Source organism: Ochotona princeps, chromosome 11, assembly GCF_030435755.1.
Source record: "Ochotona princeps isolate mOchPri1 chromosome 11, mOchPri1.hap1, whole genome shotgun sequence".
NCBI classification, from domain to species: Eukaryota; Metazoa; Chordata; class Mammalia; order Lagomorpha; family Ochotonidae; genus Ochotona; species Ochotona princeps.
In genome coordinates, this window is record NC_080842.1 from 44,625,720 (window position 1) to 44,641,797 (window position 16,078).

Here is a 16,078-nt window from a genome sequence, read left to right on the forward strand (position 1 = left end):
GGGGAAAAAGCTGATCTTCAAAGTCCTTTTATCTATTTTCTAAAAATGGCATTTCTTATTGCCCTCTTTATATGGGGTGAATAAAAATGACTCTTTATATTTTGGGCACATACAGCTTCTTTGGTGCAGAAGTATCCTGTGACACAAAAGAACAAAGTACAAAATGCTTGAAAATAATGAGCAATAACAGTTTCCTGAACTGCGATAATGAGTTTTTTTTCTCTAGCCCCACTTACCCAAAGACAAAGAAACTTCATAGTGTAAAAACAAAAATGAATTTTCTTCTCATTGTCTATTTTGAAAAAAACCTGAAGAGATTCTAAGGGATAGGACAGATATCATCAAAAGAAGTCCAAGTGATTCTGTGTAGGGTCATGAAAGATACTTTTATTTAATTCTGAAAGTATCAGAACCTCACCAGGAAGCAGAACAACACATTAAAGAGACAGGTTCTCCACCGGCAGAGCACTTCCTGATGGCAGTAGCTACTGTTGATTGAGTACTTACTAGATGACCGACACTTTGCTATTCATTTTAGATGCATTTTGCTCATTTAATGATCTCAACAAGCATGCCTCACGGGCACTATTACGCTCCTATTAAAGAAATTCTTGCATTGACAGGATGATGTGCCCAAGGTCATATAGTTGCTACAATGCAGAGTTATATGGGTATATTCAGAGACCATGCCCTACAAGAAGGTTTTCAATTCTCATTTTCACCACTCTTTTGATGCAATTTTGCTTTTGTAACATGTTTGTTAACTTCATGTGGATGAAAATTTATTATTTCCACCCTGTTGTGGACTGTGCTCACTGGTTCTGTATTTTATTGGATATATAACGGAAGTGTAGTGGGGACTGATACATTCAGCTATGGAGACAAAGTGCTGCATCTATATACATACAGACCAAAGAAGAGCTCCCAGTGAAATAACTGAATACACCCTAACAGTATGATGATGGACTTTGATAATGCCCCCACCTACACTGACAGGAAAAACTTCAATAACAGCATGGTGGACTTGTGACTGTTCATGAAGGACATCCATTGTAAAACTAGAGGGGAAATCCATGAGGGACTGAACCTTGGGGAGGGGCATAGGCTACCCCAGAACCTATGGAACTGTATCATAACACAAAACAAAACATTTTTAAATGTAAAAAAAGACCATGTACCTTCAAAATTCATGCTTTTAATCTCTGAATTTTCTCTTGGTTCTATAGTAACATGGAATTATAACTTCACATTTATGGACATAATCCCTTTTGCAATATTTTAACATGAATTTGTTGTATTCATCTATGCTCTGTGAAAACATCTTTAGAAATTCAATGTGCAAAACAAAGAAAGCTAAGGGGAAATAAAACAAACAGAACCCAAGCACCATTTTCATCTCATATATCACAATGTTTGTATGAACTAGAAAGATGGGCATCATCCCAGACACTTTACAGATAAGTAAGCTAAGGCTCAGAGAGGTTTAGTAACTTTATGTGGAGTAGCTGCTTCACTGCCTCTACAGTTTAAATTTCTCCCTTTTAACCAGCTCATTTGCCTCTGGAGAAACACTATCAATTTATTAATTCCATTTGGAAAGATTATATAGCAAATTTTAATGTTGAATCTTTTCCACATTAGGCTTCTAAGATATGAAAATGAAACCATTAGATTTCCTGGAAGTTCTACATATTGGTCATCAATCTTCTGTTGGAGGTTACACATAGTAAGTCTAGACTTTTCTTGAAGTGGCAGACTTTGAAATCATTTCAGAGAATTTTATATCTCTATCACCTAGGCTACTTTGTTGCCTAGTTGTTTCTACATTTTTGTCTCTGTTTTATACAAATGTACCAATTCAATTTCTTTTTCATGTATATTGAAGTGTAAACAGCCATGCAGGCAACTCACTTGTGGTTTTAAAGATAAATTGGCTGAAGAGCTATAATTTCTGGACCTTTACTATTTTTGTTGCATAATGACAGAGTTGCATGTACTTTTCCACCCCATTTGTGTTCCTCTTAAGACCTTTGGATTGCTAATGTTCTCAGGTATGCTGTCAAGGACCAAGAACACTTCAATGAGAACTGACCTCCTGCTTAGCCTGTGTCCTACCAGTATAGTGGTGGAGCACCTACGTCATGAGTTTAGTTTGCTGGGTGTCAAATTCTGACACAATCATTTTCTAGCTATTGGATCTTTTGGCTCTAGAGCAAGTTACTTAACTTCTTGTGCTTCAGTTTACCCATTTACAGGGGAAAGGTAGGAATGGCTGTCTTATGGAGTCATTGTGATGACTAAATGTCACCACTGCATTGAACTATCTGATGGAGATTGGGGGAAGACTTTGCCCTCCCTCCTGGTTTTGTTGAATGAAGCTCATGCCTTCTACCAAGGATAAGTTTCCACCTTTGCAAGAGATTTGATATCTTCTTCTCTCATTAAAGGCATTGTCTTAGTGTCTCACCCTTCTTTCTATAGAAAGAAATCCAATCTTCTTCTCACTAGGATACTGATAGGTTTATAATTTCACTCTCCCTTTGCTGTCCTGATAAATTGCAACTAAACTGTTTATTCCACTATTGCATGCAAATTGATTTTATCAAAGTCACTAACAATTGTTATGTTGTTAAGTACAATGATAAGTTATGATCAGTTTCCAAGTGATCTGACCTCTTAGCAAGATGACACAAATGATGACTTTCATTTATTCAAAACACTGTCTTTTCTTGGCTTCCTGTAAATGATAGTCTCCTGGCTTCACTCACTCCTACTTCAATGACTACTTCTTAGTATCCTTAGCTATTTATGCCTCTTATTTATAGCTAAATATTGGAAGACTACTTCTGACAATGAATCTCATCGCTTTTCTCTCTATGCTCACTGCCTTAGTGAGATAGTAGTCACTTAAGTTCATATATCTTTAAATGACTACCACTTACAGCTCTCTATTGACTCTCAAGTTTTACATGTGACTTCCATCCAACCTCTCCACTATAGGTACTTCAAAGGGTACTCCCTAAATAGAGCTCACCTGCTTCTCCTCAGGAAAACAAATATACTAAGGGATCATTGGGTGTAGCAGAATGACAAGAAAGAGACGTAAAAGCAGAGGCAGAAAATGTGTAAGAAAATTAAGTGTGAATGAAGTTTTTCTTGACCTAAGTCATTCCTTAACAAACACAGGAGACATATTTTAATTAACTTTTGTATCTTCAAGTTTTTGTAATAGCTATTGTCGGTAAGAAAGTTGTAGCTTTGTCATTTGACAGCTTTTAGTTAATAATTCAAGATTTGACTTATCAAATTTCTGATTTGATATCATTAAACTTCGGTTTCATGTCTCAAAACTTTTATGCAACATGAAGAATTTGTAAGTCCAGAGGCTATCATGATAGAGAATCAGATATTCTTGAACTTGAGGAGATGAAATTTTTGTTCTGGAATTATCTAGTCTTTAGTTGAGAAGATAGAGATATTTTAATAACCTTGTGTGGTACTCACTAATTTTATAAAGCCGACCTTCATTGTTTTGTAAAATAAATAGAATTTCAGAGTTGTCAGTGGTTAAGTGTCTAGAACAAAAAAAAAAAATTCTGTCTCTAGTCATCTTTTGATACTTAAAAAGAACAAATGAGTCTGCTTTAAGCAACTTCACAGTCTTGAAAAAATGATTATTTTAAAATTTAATAAAAATTGAGGCAACATTCTCATTAATTTTTGTTGCTGAAGTGTCTATTTCTAATTTGCATCTAGAGTAAAAAGGGACAGGCAACTCTTTCAGTTCTACTACATTGCTGTTTCATTGTAGTTTGGCTGTGTTCCAATAGCTCCAGCCCTATGTTTACTTTTGAAGGAAAAAGATTTGGAAAAGAAAAGCCTGAAATTTTATAGGAAATATAGAGCAACAACCTCTAATGCATCAGGGATGGAGCTACTCCTTTAGTGTAACATTCTTTGTCCTGGAAATAGCAATATCTAATCCACCTGGATAAATAGCACCCATTGTTTCCAGGCAGAAAAGAAAGAAAGAGAGCTGTGCAGAAAAATATCTCTCCTTTACAAAATGTATCTTGTGATTTGAAATATTCAGAAAGATAAGACATTCATTTTTGGAAACACAGTATTCATTGTTCCATTACTTAATTTAGATACAGCAAAGCAATAACTCATTTGTTGTAAATACATACTACTCAATCAGATTACTTAGGTGGGTATGCAAAACTAAGTCAATAGTTTCCTAAAAGCTCTAGCATTAAATATAATTTGTATTGCGTTTTTACAACACACATCCTTACAGAAATCCTTTTCTGTTTTAAACTATTGCTTCTGTAACAGTGGTGGGATGCTGTCCAATCCACAGGTGGTATGTTCCACTAATACAAAACATGCTTCTTCTATGTCTGCATGTTATAATGTCTTAAAGCTTGCAAATGCAAATGACATATCAGGCTTTTTTTTAATCTAATATATAAACCACAGTGGAATATTAAGTTTCAGAAACACTATGGCTTCCCATTGATATATGAAATTAGACATTTAATCAGCTTAATCATGGCTGATCACAATCTAGGAAATATACATAAATACATATACTTGCATGTATATTATTCATTATATACATATACACTCTCAGATGCCTAGCCTTAATTTGGTACTTCACAACCCTTTTTTTTTTTTGCTTTTTGTATTTTGTTTCCTCTCTTTTTAATAGAAAAACCACTGTTCCTCAAAAGTCTATACAAGAGATACAAAGTTAATAATCAAAACTCAAGATGCTGATTTCACTCATGTATATAACATTTTTTGCACTGTGTATATTCATTACCAGAATTCAGATCTTTATTTTTATGATCATGATTATTGTATAAGATATGTATTTATTATTAAATAGAGTATATAAATAATATACTTTGTACAAGGTAATGCATTTATTTACAATATTCCATAAAATAGGCAAAATGGCTATTCTAATTTTATAAGAGAGGAAAAAGGTCATTGTAAATAAAACATAATCCAGCAATCCAACTTGTAATAAAATCTGTAGCTTACATAAATTTTAATGTCTGTTTATAAAATAATGGCTTTCCACATGTAAGGATAATAGAAATGCATTTTAATAACGCATACATACTCACATATGTATGATTACATAGAAGTATATACTTAAACTAAATAAGTGTCAGACGGTATGCAATTGTATAAGAGTCATGGAATTGGTGCTAACATAGTGAACTTGAGAATCATGTTTTACCAGGATAAATTAATGGTTTTGGAGAAGATTAGTTCAAAAGCTCACAAATTTATGTTAAAACTTAATGCATCTTTCAAAGAAGTAATTGTCTGAGACAATGTAACTCGAGTATAAAATTCACATATTAGAGATATTTGTTTTTCTTTTTCCCTCCTCCTTTCCCTCAGTCCTTTCTTCTTTTCCTCTCTCTATACTATCTTTCCTCCTTGTTCTTTCATTCTTTCTCTCATTCTCTCCTGTCTTCATAGTTAACAATTGGTATCCTTAAACAACACAATCAAAATTCAGAATTTGAGAAAATGCAGCTGTATTTTTCAGACATGTTTGGCCACCGTTTTAAATAAGTCTTTTACATCTATTTATCTAAGGAGGATTGTTCATAATGATGCACTCATGTATCGTGGGCTAATTAAAAACCACATTAACTGTATTTCATTTATCTAAAAAGTTCAGTTAATACTTGATGTACCACACACATTTTAAGTAGGAGGCACTAACAAACATTACTAGTCCTAACATTTTCCATAAAAGTGACTAAGAACATTAAAAGTGAAAGTTAAAAGTTTAAATGGCAAAAACAGCAGCCCTTTCACCAGAGGGCATTTGAAATAAATCTCCTTCCCTGACAAACTCAAAAATATAATCAATCAACTGAACTGTGAGAGGAATAGCATCACTGTCCCTTGGTTAAAACTATAAGGAGGGCTTTGTGGTTCTGTCTACTCAACTATTCTTATGCATGATCTCTTTAGTCTTGCACATTTAAAGTAACGCTTTTTTTCCTTTTCTTTAAAAAAAAATTAGGATTTTTTAAAAAACAGCTTATGATACAGATTTCTTCCTTTAAACAGAGTGTCTTTGGAAACATCAGTCAACATTTTTCTGCAAACACCATTTCAACCCACATATTTATTCTCTGCAACCAACGATACCTAGTATTTCTCACAGGAAGCTGTGTGCGATCTGCCGAGAACCCTTGAATGTAATTTTAACTACCTCTATGTCTGTAGGAGAAACAATTTTTTTCCAAAGTTTACAATCAATATAGAGAGCTGGTATGAAACATTTAGGACCCACACACTGCTCTTAAAAACAATAGTGGTTTGTGATGCTTTATTACTGTTATTATTGGATCTGTCTTATCAAGATAATTACCATTATTTTAACTTTGCTTTATAACCAAGGCAAGATGAAATGCTCCTCCAAGGGATAATGAGAAACTCTATTTTCTTTTACATTCAATAATTATAGATACTGATTTTATTCTCTCACACAAGCTGTGGTCAAGCACTGTCAAGATTATCGAAAAATCAATCCAGACTCAGGCTGGAAAAGCAAATACCGCAGGGGCCAGGGGAGTTCTCAAATCTTCATCAGGTTCTATCTGATTAACAGGAGACTCTCTCCTGAAACCTACAGCAGAGAAACTGCTCTTTGGAATCCAGACTTGTTGGTGGGGTAAAGGAAACACAACAAAGTTGTGCACTTTTTAAAGTAGTTGATAAACGTGAATAGAGCCATTTCCATTGTGTGCCTTCTATGATCATTTTCATTTCTATAATGGAGAGATATGACACCATCATATGTAGACCACTGTCTTCCTGGAAATGATTTCCAGGAAAAACTATTTACACAGGATAATGATAAGCTTTATGCAGGGACTAAAAGTACAGATTTTGAGATGATACGATTGGCATCCCATTCTTTTGGATATTTGTTTGTGTGTTCTCCAAAGGCACAAGTGTTAAAGACTGAACCCTAAAGTATTACATTGATAGCCTTAAGGGGAAGGAAGCTGTTAAGCAGTAAACTTCTTAGAATACATAGAGAAGATTAAGTTGCTAGATTGGAGCCTGATGGTCCCATGATCCCATCAGGGTGGCTTTTAGAAGATATATGAGACAGACAAGCACTCTCTCTTTCCCTGTCATACCCTCTGTACCACCTCTCGACTCTGCAGATAAGTAAGCATGTCACCATCAGAGGCAAGAATAATGGTGTCTATGTCATCTTAGACTGTGCAACTACAAAACTTCAAACCAAAATAACCCTCCTTCCTTCATAAGTCACTTTATCTAGGCTGTTTTGCTGTAGAAATGAAAAGCTGACAAGTGCATAAGTTAAACGTTTACCTCCAACACTGATGGTGGATTTGCAAAATCACTTAATAAGGTACAGAATAACTGGTATACTGGTGTATACCTTTTTTCACAAACTCATTCATTCATTTAGTATATGTTTATTTCAAGGGGGAGAGAGAAACAAAGAACTATCTTCAAAATGCAGGTCTATCTCCCAAATGGCCACAGTACCCAAGAGTGGGCCAGACTGATTGAGGAGTCTAGAAGTCAATCCAGGTCCCTCAGTGGGTATCAGGGACACAAGTCATTGCCTTTCAGGAAAGCTGTACCTGAAGCACTGTCATGGCTTGAACCCAGACACTCTGATACAACATGTGTGTATCAAAATGGTGGCTTCTATGTGATATGGAGCACTCAGCTTTCATTACCTTTTAACAAAGGATGTATATATGCAACAGAAGATGTGTGCATTTGTGTGTATGTGTCCAAAAATCCAAAAACAACTGAAAATTTTTATCATTGGTGAAAGAAGGAAATTGTATGAGGTTGGGAAAACAATAGAAGCAGAACTTCATTACTTTATAAATTGACTTTAGAATCATATAATTAAACTAAAATGTATGTAACGGACCCGGCATGGTGGCCTTGTGGTTAAAGTCCTCGCCTTGCACATGCCGGGATCCCATATGGGCGCTGGTTCTGGTCCCAGCGGCTCTGCTTCCCATCCAGCTCCCGGCTTGTGGCCTGGGAAAGCGGTCGAGGACGGCCCAAAGCCTGGGGATCCTGCACCTACATGGGAGACCTGGAGGAGGCACCTGGCTTCTGGCTTCAGATCGGCTCTGCTCCAGCTATTGCAGCTGCTAAGAGAGTGAATTAACAGATAGAAGATCTTCCTCTCTGTCTCTCCTCTTCTCTGTGTGCCTGACTTTGTAATAAAGATAAATAAATCTTTAAAAATGTAAGTAAAACATGTACAAACATAAATGATTCTCATATTTAGGGGGATAAAGACATAATCATACTGATAAAATTAGCATCCAATAACTAACTTAAAGATTTATTTGTCTAATCTAAAGGCAGAGTTAGAGAGAGAGGGAGAGGGAGAGGGAGAGAGGGAGAGGGAGAGGGAGAGAGAGAGAACATCCTTCTGCTGGTTCACTCACCAAATGGTCACAAAACCAGTGCTAGGCCAGGCCAGAACTAGAAGCCAGCAGTTTCAACTCTGCCTGTTTTGCAGGTATAGAGTCCCAAACATTGGGCTATCTTTTGCTGCCTTCCCAGGTGCCTCACTAGGGAGCTGTATGGGAAGTGGGGCAGCCAGAACATGAACCTGTGCCCATGTGGGATGCTGGTTTCAACGCTGGCATCTTTTATTCACAATGCTACAATGCCAGCTACAGGAACCAAAATTTTAAGTAGAGCAGAAAAGAAACAAAATACACAATCAAAGAAGTAGTAAGCGTCTGTAATGTCAAATTTCAGTTTTAAAAGTCGGTATGAACTCACAATGTCGTTATGTCAAAATAATTCAATCAACTTAGAAGAACTCCCACTGGCCAAAGATTCTACAAATGGGAATTAAAACTCCCAATAACTTCAGTGGAATAAAATAAATACATCTAATATAGCTTATAATGATAAACACAGGAATAAATAGTCACATTTGGTAAATTCTAGGGAAAAAGCTTATTTCAAGAACTGACCAATGGAGAAATAACTAAGCATTTGTCCTCTTTCACTCCAACAACAGTAATTTAGGGTACAACAGATAGTTGATCAGGAAAATTTCAGAGAATGTTCCACTAAATAAAGAAAGGGACATAGAATGCAAAACTTTTGCAAAATTCCAAATATAGTTCACCAATGATATTTAGTGTTTTCTCAAATAATTCTGATTATGGTCGGGATATGCTCCCCCAAATTCATACATTGACATTCTGTCATCCCCCCTACTTCAAAGGGTCACCTTATTAAAGATGTCTCTGCAGAAGTCATTTAAAGTGAGTTCATGAGGATGGATCCTGATCCAATAGGACCCATATCCTCATATCTAGTTTGGTTAGAGCTACATAAAGAGCAATGATTACGTCAGACACTGAGAGATGATGAGCCTAGAACAGAGCTTGCATTTTCAGTCCTCAATGTGAACCAAATCTGCCAACACCTTTATTTTTGCCTTCTAGCCTTCAGAATATTCTGGTTCAAATCATGCCCAGGTTGTGATGCTTACGGCAGCACTAAAAGTTAATCCAACTGCATACACATCATGTACATAAAAAGTAGCAGGGGTCCAGAGCAATAGCCAAGTGGCTAAAGTCCTCACCTTGCATGTGCCAGGATCCCATATGGGTGCTGGTTTTTATCCTGGCTGCTCCATTTTCCCTTTAGCTCCCTGCTTACATCCTGGAAAAGTAGTCGAGGATGGCCCAAAGCCTTGGAACCCTGCATCTGTGTGGAAGATCTAGAAGAAGCTCCTGGCTCCTGGCTTCAGATCGGCTCAGCTCTAACAGCCATTGTACCCACTTGGGGAGTGAACCAGCAGATGGAAGCTTTTCCTCTCTGTCTTTTGTTCTCTCTGTAAAATCTGACTTTCCAATAAGAATAAATAAATGTTTTTTAAGTAATGGAATTATAGTAATGAATAGGTCTGATTGTATCTGAATTCTCTTATCAATATCCATATTGTACAATGAGAAGATAGTTAGGGAATTCTACATTTACTGATGCAAGTGTATTGTACTATCTATGAAGCAGCCTAAGGGAAAGGTGCTTGGCAAGTAATTACAAGGCTGTTTGGAATACTGACCCTCTGCATTGGAAAACCTGGGGTTGTTGACACAGCGTCCCATGATTGTACACCCTAGAGCCAGCAGGTGATTCCTTAAGCAGTTGGCTCTCTGCCACCCATATGGGGAATGTGAAATGAATTATCAGCTGCTGGCTTCAGCAGCCCCAGCCTGGGCTGTTGTGAACAAAGAGTGAATGAGCAGCTGGCAGATCTGTAACTCGGTCTCAGCTTCTATCTCTGTCCTTGTCTTTTGTTCTCTACTTTTCAATTAAAGAAAATAGCAGGATGAAAAATGTTAAAATAAAATCTTCTGAAATTTCAATACAGAAGATGGAAGAATGCATTTACAACAAGGAAACATGACAACAACATTTCTTCAAAAATATCTTAAAAGGGGATCAATAAAATAGATGTAAATGATATAGTAGCCAGATAAGATGCATGTACCCATTTGATTCTTCTTTTAAAATATAAACAATGTATGTGACAAGAGAAGTTTACTTTACATGTGGCAGTGTTGGTATCAGTAGAATTAACTTAATAACAGTATATGGCACACTCTTGCAGTAAGTCAAACATAATAATACAGGTACAGACTTCAGTATAATGACTCACATATATAAGCTGATCATCATAAGTGTGATAGTTCAAAAATTAAACCAAATATTTAAATTGTTGTACATCAACATGATGCCAAAAGTGAAGAATTCCATGTCTGGGCCCAGTACGGTAGCCTAGCAGCTAAAGTCCTCGCCTTGAATGAACCGGGATCCCATATGGGTGCAGGTTCTAATCCCGGTGGGCTGGCTTCTCATTCAGCTCCCTGTCTGTGGCCTGGGAAAGCAGTCGAGGACGGCCCAAAAGCCTTGGTTCCTTGCACACATGAGACCTGGAAGAGGCTCCAGACTCCTGGCTTCGGATCGGCTCAGCTTCAGCCAGTTGGGGAATGAATCAATGGATGGAAGATCTTCCTCTCTGTCTCTTCTCCTCTCTGTATATCTGACTTTCCAATAGAAATTTAAAAGAAAATCTTAAAAAAAAGTAGGAATTCCATGCCTGACCTCATGTGATAGGTTGTCAATCAAAACCTCAGCACCCTTAAAATATTGCATAAACGTCAGTCTATGCAACAGTTCAGCTGCATATGAAACATAAGCTAAATATGTAGAGTTGAGTTTGACGTCTGAGATATCTCATTAAGTACATGCACACATTGCAAAATCCAAAAGAATTCTAAATCTAACATATTTCTAGCACCGAACATTTTAAAAAAGGTATAAATGAACTGTGGTAACGATTAATCTTAGGGACACACATAAGTACTAGCTAAGTGATACAATTGCTATGGATACCACTTAAACTGATGTGATATTTGCTCACTAGATATCTAACGCAATGCATGTTTGTAATTATATCAGCTTATAAAAACACTGATTTTTAAATGGAACCAGTATGATACTAACAGGTTATTCCAAATCATTTTATTTCCCCTTTTGCCATAGTCTCTGCTTCTGGACCGCTCCTCCAGCAGGAAATGGGGGGAGGGAGTGTTGTGGCACTTTGGAAGGAGAGGAATGGCAGGAGTTCTGAAGGCAAGTCAAAAGGAAGTATAATTTTAAAGAGATTAAATGCCTCACTAGATATCTTCCCCAGATCAAGTGATCTTGTGGCTTATATTTTCAGGAAAACACAAACACAGTCTCTGAGCATCCCCAAGACAGGGCACTGGAAAAATCAGCAGTGGGCTTGAGCAGCTGGAGGATGTTTGGACAAGAGGCAGAACATATCTGGCCACTAATCATGATAATTGTTCTTTGGTTAAGAGCCATCTTTTTAGATATAGGAACTGTTGCAGTGTGAATCAGGTGCCCAAATCCTGCATGCTTAATTTTTACAAACACTTAGTGGGCATTTTCTGGCTTCAGAAAAGATATACAAAGATAATGAAAATGCAATTTGCCGTTTTAACAAATATACAATCTTGTTTACATCACAGAAATAAAACTCCAAGACACAGAAAGATAAAAACCAAGGAGAGTTGCCAGTAACATGTGTTTTTATAAGATTAAAGTACAGTGAGATACTTGTTATCCAGTTAGAGAAATTGGATTTTGAGGGAGGCTTTTTAGAATACATTCAGTAAGATGGGAGAAACTGGTAGAGTGGGGAGTGTGTAATGATAGATTGGAAAAGAAAACATTTCAGTAGGACCTTAGGGCTCAAGCAAAATACAGACTACCCCCTGGAATACAAATTTCAGAAAACCATTTTTTGTTGTTGTTGTTATATGTATGTACCCTGAAAATTTGCGATCTATTTGAATTTGTTATCCTTACGTGTCTGTGGACAAGTAAGTAGCAACTTTTCGATTCACAGGTAAACCAATGAATATTTAATTTTATGGGGATTTTTGAGACATTGAATTATTTAGGTGTTTATGTGTAGCAGTGATATTGACTGACACACTGTACATGAGTGATGACAAAGGAACAATTCCTAAAGGAAGCTGTGCAGGGAATGACAGATAGTAAGGATATTAATTCAGATGGTAGAAATTGGAAATAAAGAAGATGGTGAGATAGAGACAATTAGGCACAACAGACTGGATCTCATGGAGTCAGACATGTCTAAGTTTATGCTTATTGAATGTGATGTTTGGGAAAACAGCAAGGTCCAGTATTTTGAGGGGAAGTGATATAAAACAAAAGTCATATCAGACAGCTGGCAGGGCATCAAATCTTAGATGCTCATTAATCAATTACAAATATTTTTCTGGAATTCAATTTGAAACATCAGATATTGAAAGTTATTAAATTCAACAAGCAGGTGAGACCTCGAGAAATCTTGTTAGTTCACAGGCAGAGGCAAAAGAAGTCCGAGTAAGAGGGACAACAGTGGTGGAGTGGCAGAAAGGCAAAAAAATAGGACACAGAAAGCGTTGTGTTGAAGTTATCATTGGGCATGATTCCTAAATCATTTGAACAATTTAAGATGTAGCCTGAGTGATGGTTTGACAGTTCGAGCTGAAGGTGTTTTCAGGTTGGGAGAGCAAAGGAAATCAAACTGGAGACAAGAATTGAGCTTGGAAGAGAACAGAAATGGAATCAACTGAGAAGGAGGACAGGAGAGTTAAGTAGAAGATTGGCAAAGTTTAAAAAGATTGTGCAACAGTACAATTAAATGTACACAGAGATTCACCTTTGAAACAAAAGCCTTTCTGCAAGTTCAATGGAAGGAACAGAGGAAAAACACATGATATTACCCATTTTATGTTTGACATTGAGGGAGTAGATGCTACATCAGTCCTATCTTTTAAAAGTGAACGTAATTTTAAAAAATTATTTATTTTAGGCATAGAGAGCTACCATCTTCAAGTTTACTCCCCAAATGCTGGCAATGGCCAACATTGAGACAGAGTCATAAGCTGGTAGCCATAAACTCGATCCAGGTCTCCCACATAAGTGGCAGGGTCCTAATTGCTTGAACCATTATTGCTGCCTGCAAGGGTCTACGTTAGTAGGTAGCTGGAGTTAAGGCCAGATTTGAGAATTGAATCCAGGTAGTCTCATGAGAGGCAGGTTTCATAACCAGAATCTTAAACTGCTGGACTAAATTTCAATTCTTAGGTGTCATTTTTGAGTAATTGCAAATGCTTTAAGACAGAGTTGAGCCTTCAAGAGTCACACATGAATTGTGTCTTTCTAATGCAATTTATAGTATATCATATAAATTCTTTATCCATTTATTTAAAAGATATATATGTATATATTTAGAGATAATATATAGGCAATATAATATATAGGGGTAATTTAGGGAATTTGGGGAAAATTTTGTCCAATTTGTTTCTTTTAAGGTTGAGAGTGGTCTAAAAGCCAGGGAAATTTAAAGAGTTATTGTAGGACACAGCTAATTACTTCACATGTCACACAACTTGCAGTCCAGTGGCTTTCCACGCTGCTACTTTAACACTTTCAACCAGAATTCTGGAGAAGTATTCACAGAGCCAAAATAGTGACTGTTTGGTACAAACCAGACACTCGATTAGTGTTCTCTTGATTGGATTATCTGTGCTGCTGTTCTAATTATTGATATCCCTGGGAATTGGAAAAGAGAACACACCTTCAACATGCCTTTTCTTTTATCTACTACCAAATAAGAATATCACAATTACTTTACAGAAATGTAGTTTAGGACTTAAAACATATTGTCATATCAAATAGTTTACAGTATCTTTTTAATTAAGAGTTAGAGGGGTTAGCCACTTACTACAGTTGGTGAAACTGAGGCTCAGGAAATTTATATAATTTGTTCAAGATCAAGTAGTGAGAAAATTGTGGAATTCAAGCCCATCTTAAGCCTTGAATCCAGAAGTCATACATTCTCTGTTACCACTTATGGCCTCTCTATGGTATTTGTAGCCTCTGAGCAGTAAAACAAGCCTGTGAGAGAAGAGGGAATGGGAAGGAAGCAGAGGAGGAAGAGAAGATACGAGGGCTGGTGTGTGCTTTCATGGAAAAAACTGGTCCTATACAAAGATCAGAGCCCAGAAAACAGATGAGTGCTTTGTGTTTCTCTTTGGAAGGAAATTGTGTACAGGTTATACCCTACAAAGACCCAAGATAGTTCCAAGGCGAATAAAGCTAGATTGCATAATTCGGCAGGAGGTATTGACTTTTACTTGCATTTGAAAGGTAATGACGATGGAAAAGTAAACTCATGGGAATTAGGATATCTGTACTTTAGTCCCAACTCTGCCAATCACTAACTGTTCCCTGGAAATAATATTCATTTCCCTGTTGTGCTTCCAGCTTCCTATTTGTAAAATAGGATGTGTGCAACTGCATCTTCAATTATTTTCTCTGTGTCATTCTGCTGTTACAGAATGCCAGTAAGTTGAAAAATCCTAAAGTCAGACTCTAGAAACTGAAATTTTGGCCTACATTCTTGCCTACAATAAAAAAATTAGTTACCTTTTTTATTTTCTTACAAACGACTGATGAGTAATTTACATGTGTAGTGCCTGGTTAGCCTATTTGGTCGTCTCACATAGTTAGTATATCCCATTACTTATGCAAATCGTATACCTGCAGAATTCGTGTGGGTATCAGAATTGCTAGTGAGTTCCACTGTATTAAACATCACTGATGATCAATCTCTGAGCTTACGTAGATAGATTTTATCTATAGTGATGATCAATAATTCAAGGTACCTGTTCATTATATTTCTGAGAGATTTTTACCACAGATTTTCAATCATTGTTGAAAACTTTTGGAGCTCTAAAAGAGTGGAAAAATTCAAAGATGATTTTGCAAAGATCAATTGATGCCATTCACTCGAGCAAGTGAAGACCAAACACAATGACTAAATAAAAAATCGTTACTTCAAGAATGAGAAATCTTATCACAGATACATTTCTGACCACATATTGCTTTTAGTATATTTCAGTATACACATTAATTAGAGTTTTTAACCTGTAATTAGAGTTTTAACATGGTGTTCATGGCACACTGAAGGACACTGTGGGGACTGATGCACTCTTTCAAATGGCAGGAAAATATTGGACATTTACTAGTTTGAAGGCATGGAGCTTTCATCTGCTTCACAAGAGTCAAAAAAATCAAAGCAAAGCAGAGAGAACCAGCACTCTAAAACTCTGTAGTAACAAGTTAAACGTTTCTTTGGTCAAACTGGAAGTTGATCTTGAAACCACAGTCCAAAATTTCCAGCAAGTCCTTAACTACATGAAGGACAATCATAGACTTCCATAAGTATACCACAACTTCTCTTTATCTGACTCTCAGACATAGCAAAACAAAATTAAATAAGAGCACTATTGAACAATGTATGGTCAATATACATTAAAGCTAATCAAAATCACGAAATTATATCCCGTTCACAAGTTAGAAGATTCAATTATTTTAAAAAGTCAGCTTTTTGCTAACTGCCCTAGAAGAG

General features: G+C 36.5%; 1 protein-coding gene across 2 annotated transcripts in view; it reads right to left on the bottom strand.

Moving 5' to 3' along the window:
- GABRB1 (gamma-aminobutyric acid type A receptor subunit beta1) overlaps nucleotides 1-16,078 on the bottom strand; it is a 185,130-nt gene that overhangs the window by 155,863 nt on the left and 13,189 nt on the right. The gene's annotated exons all lie outside the window — the stretch shown is intronic.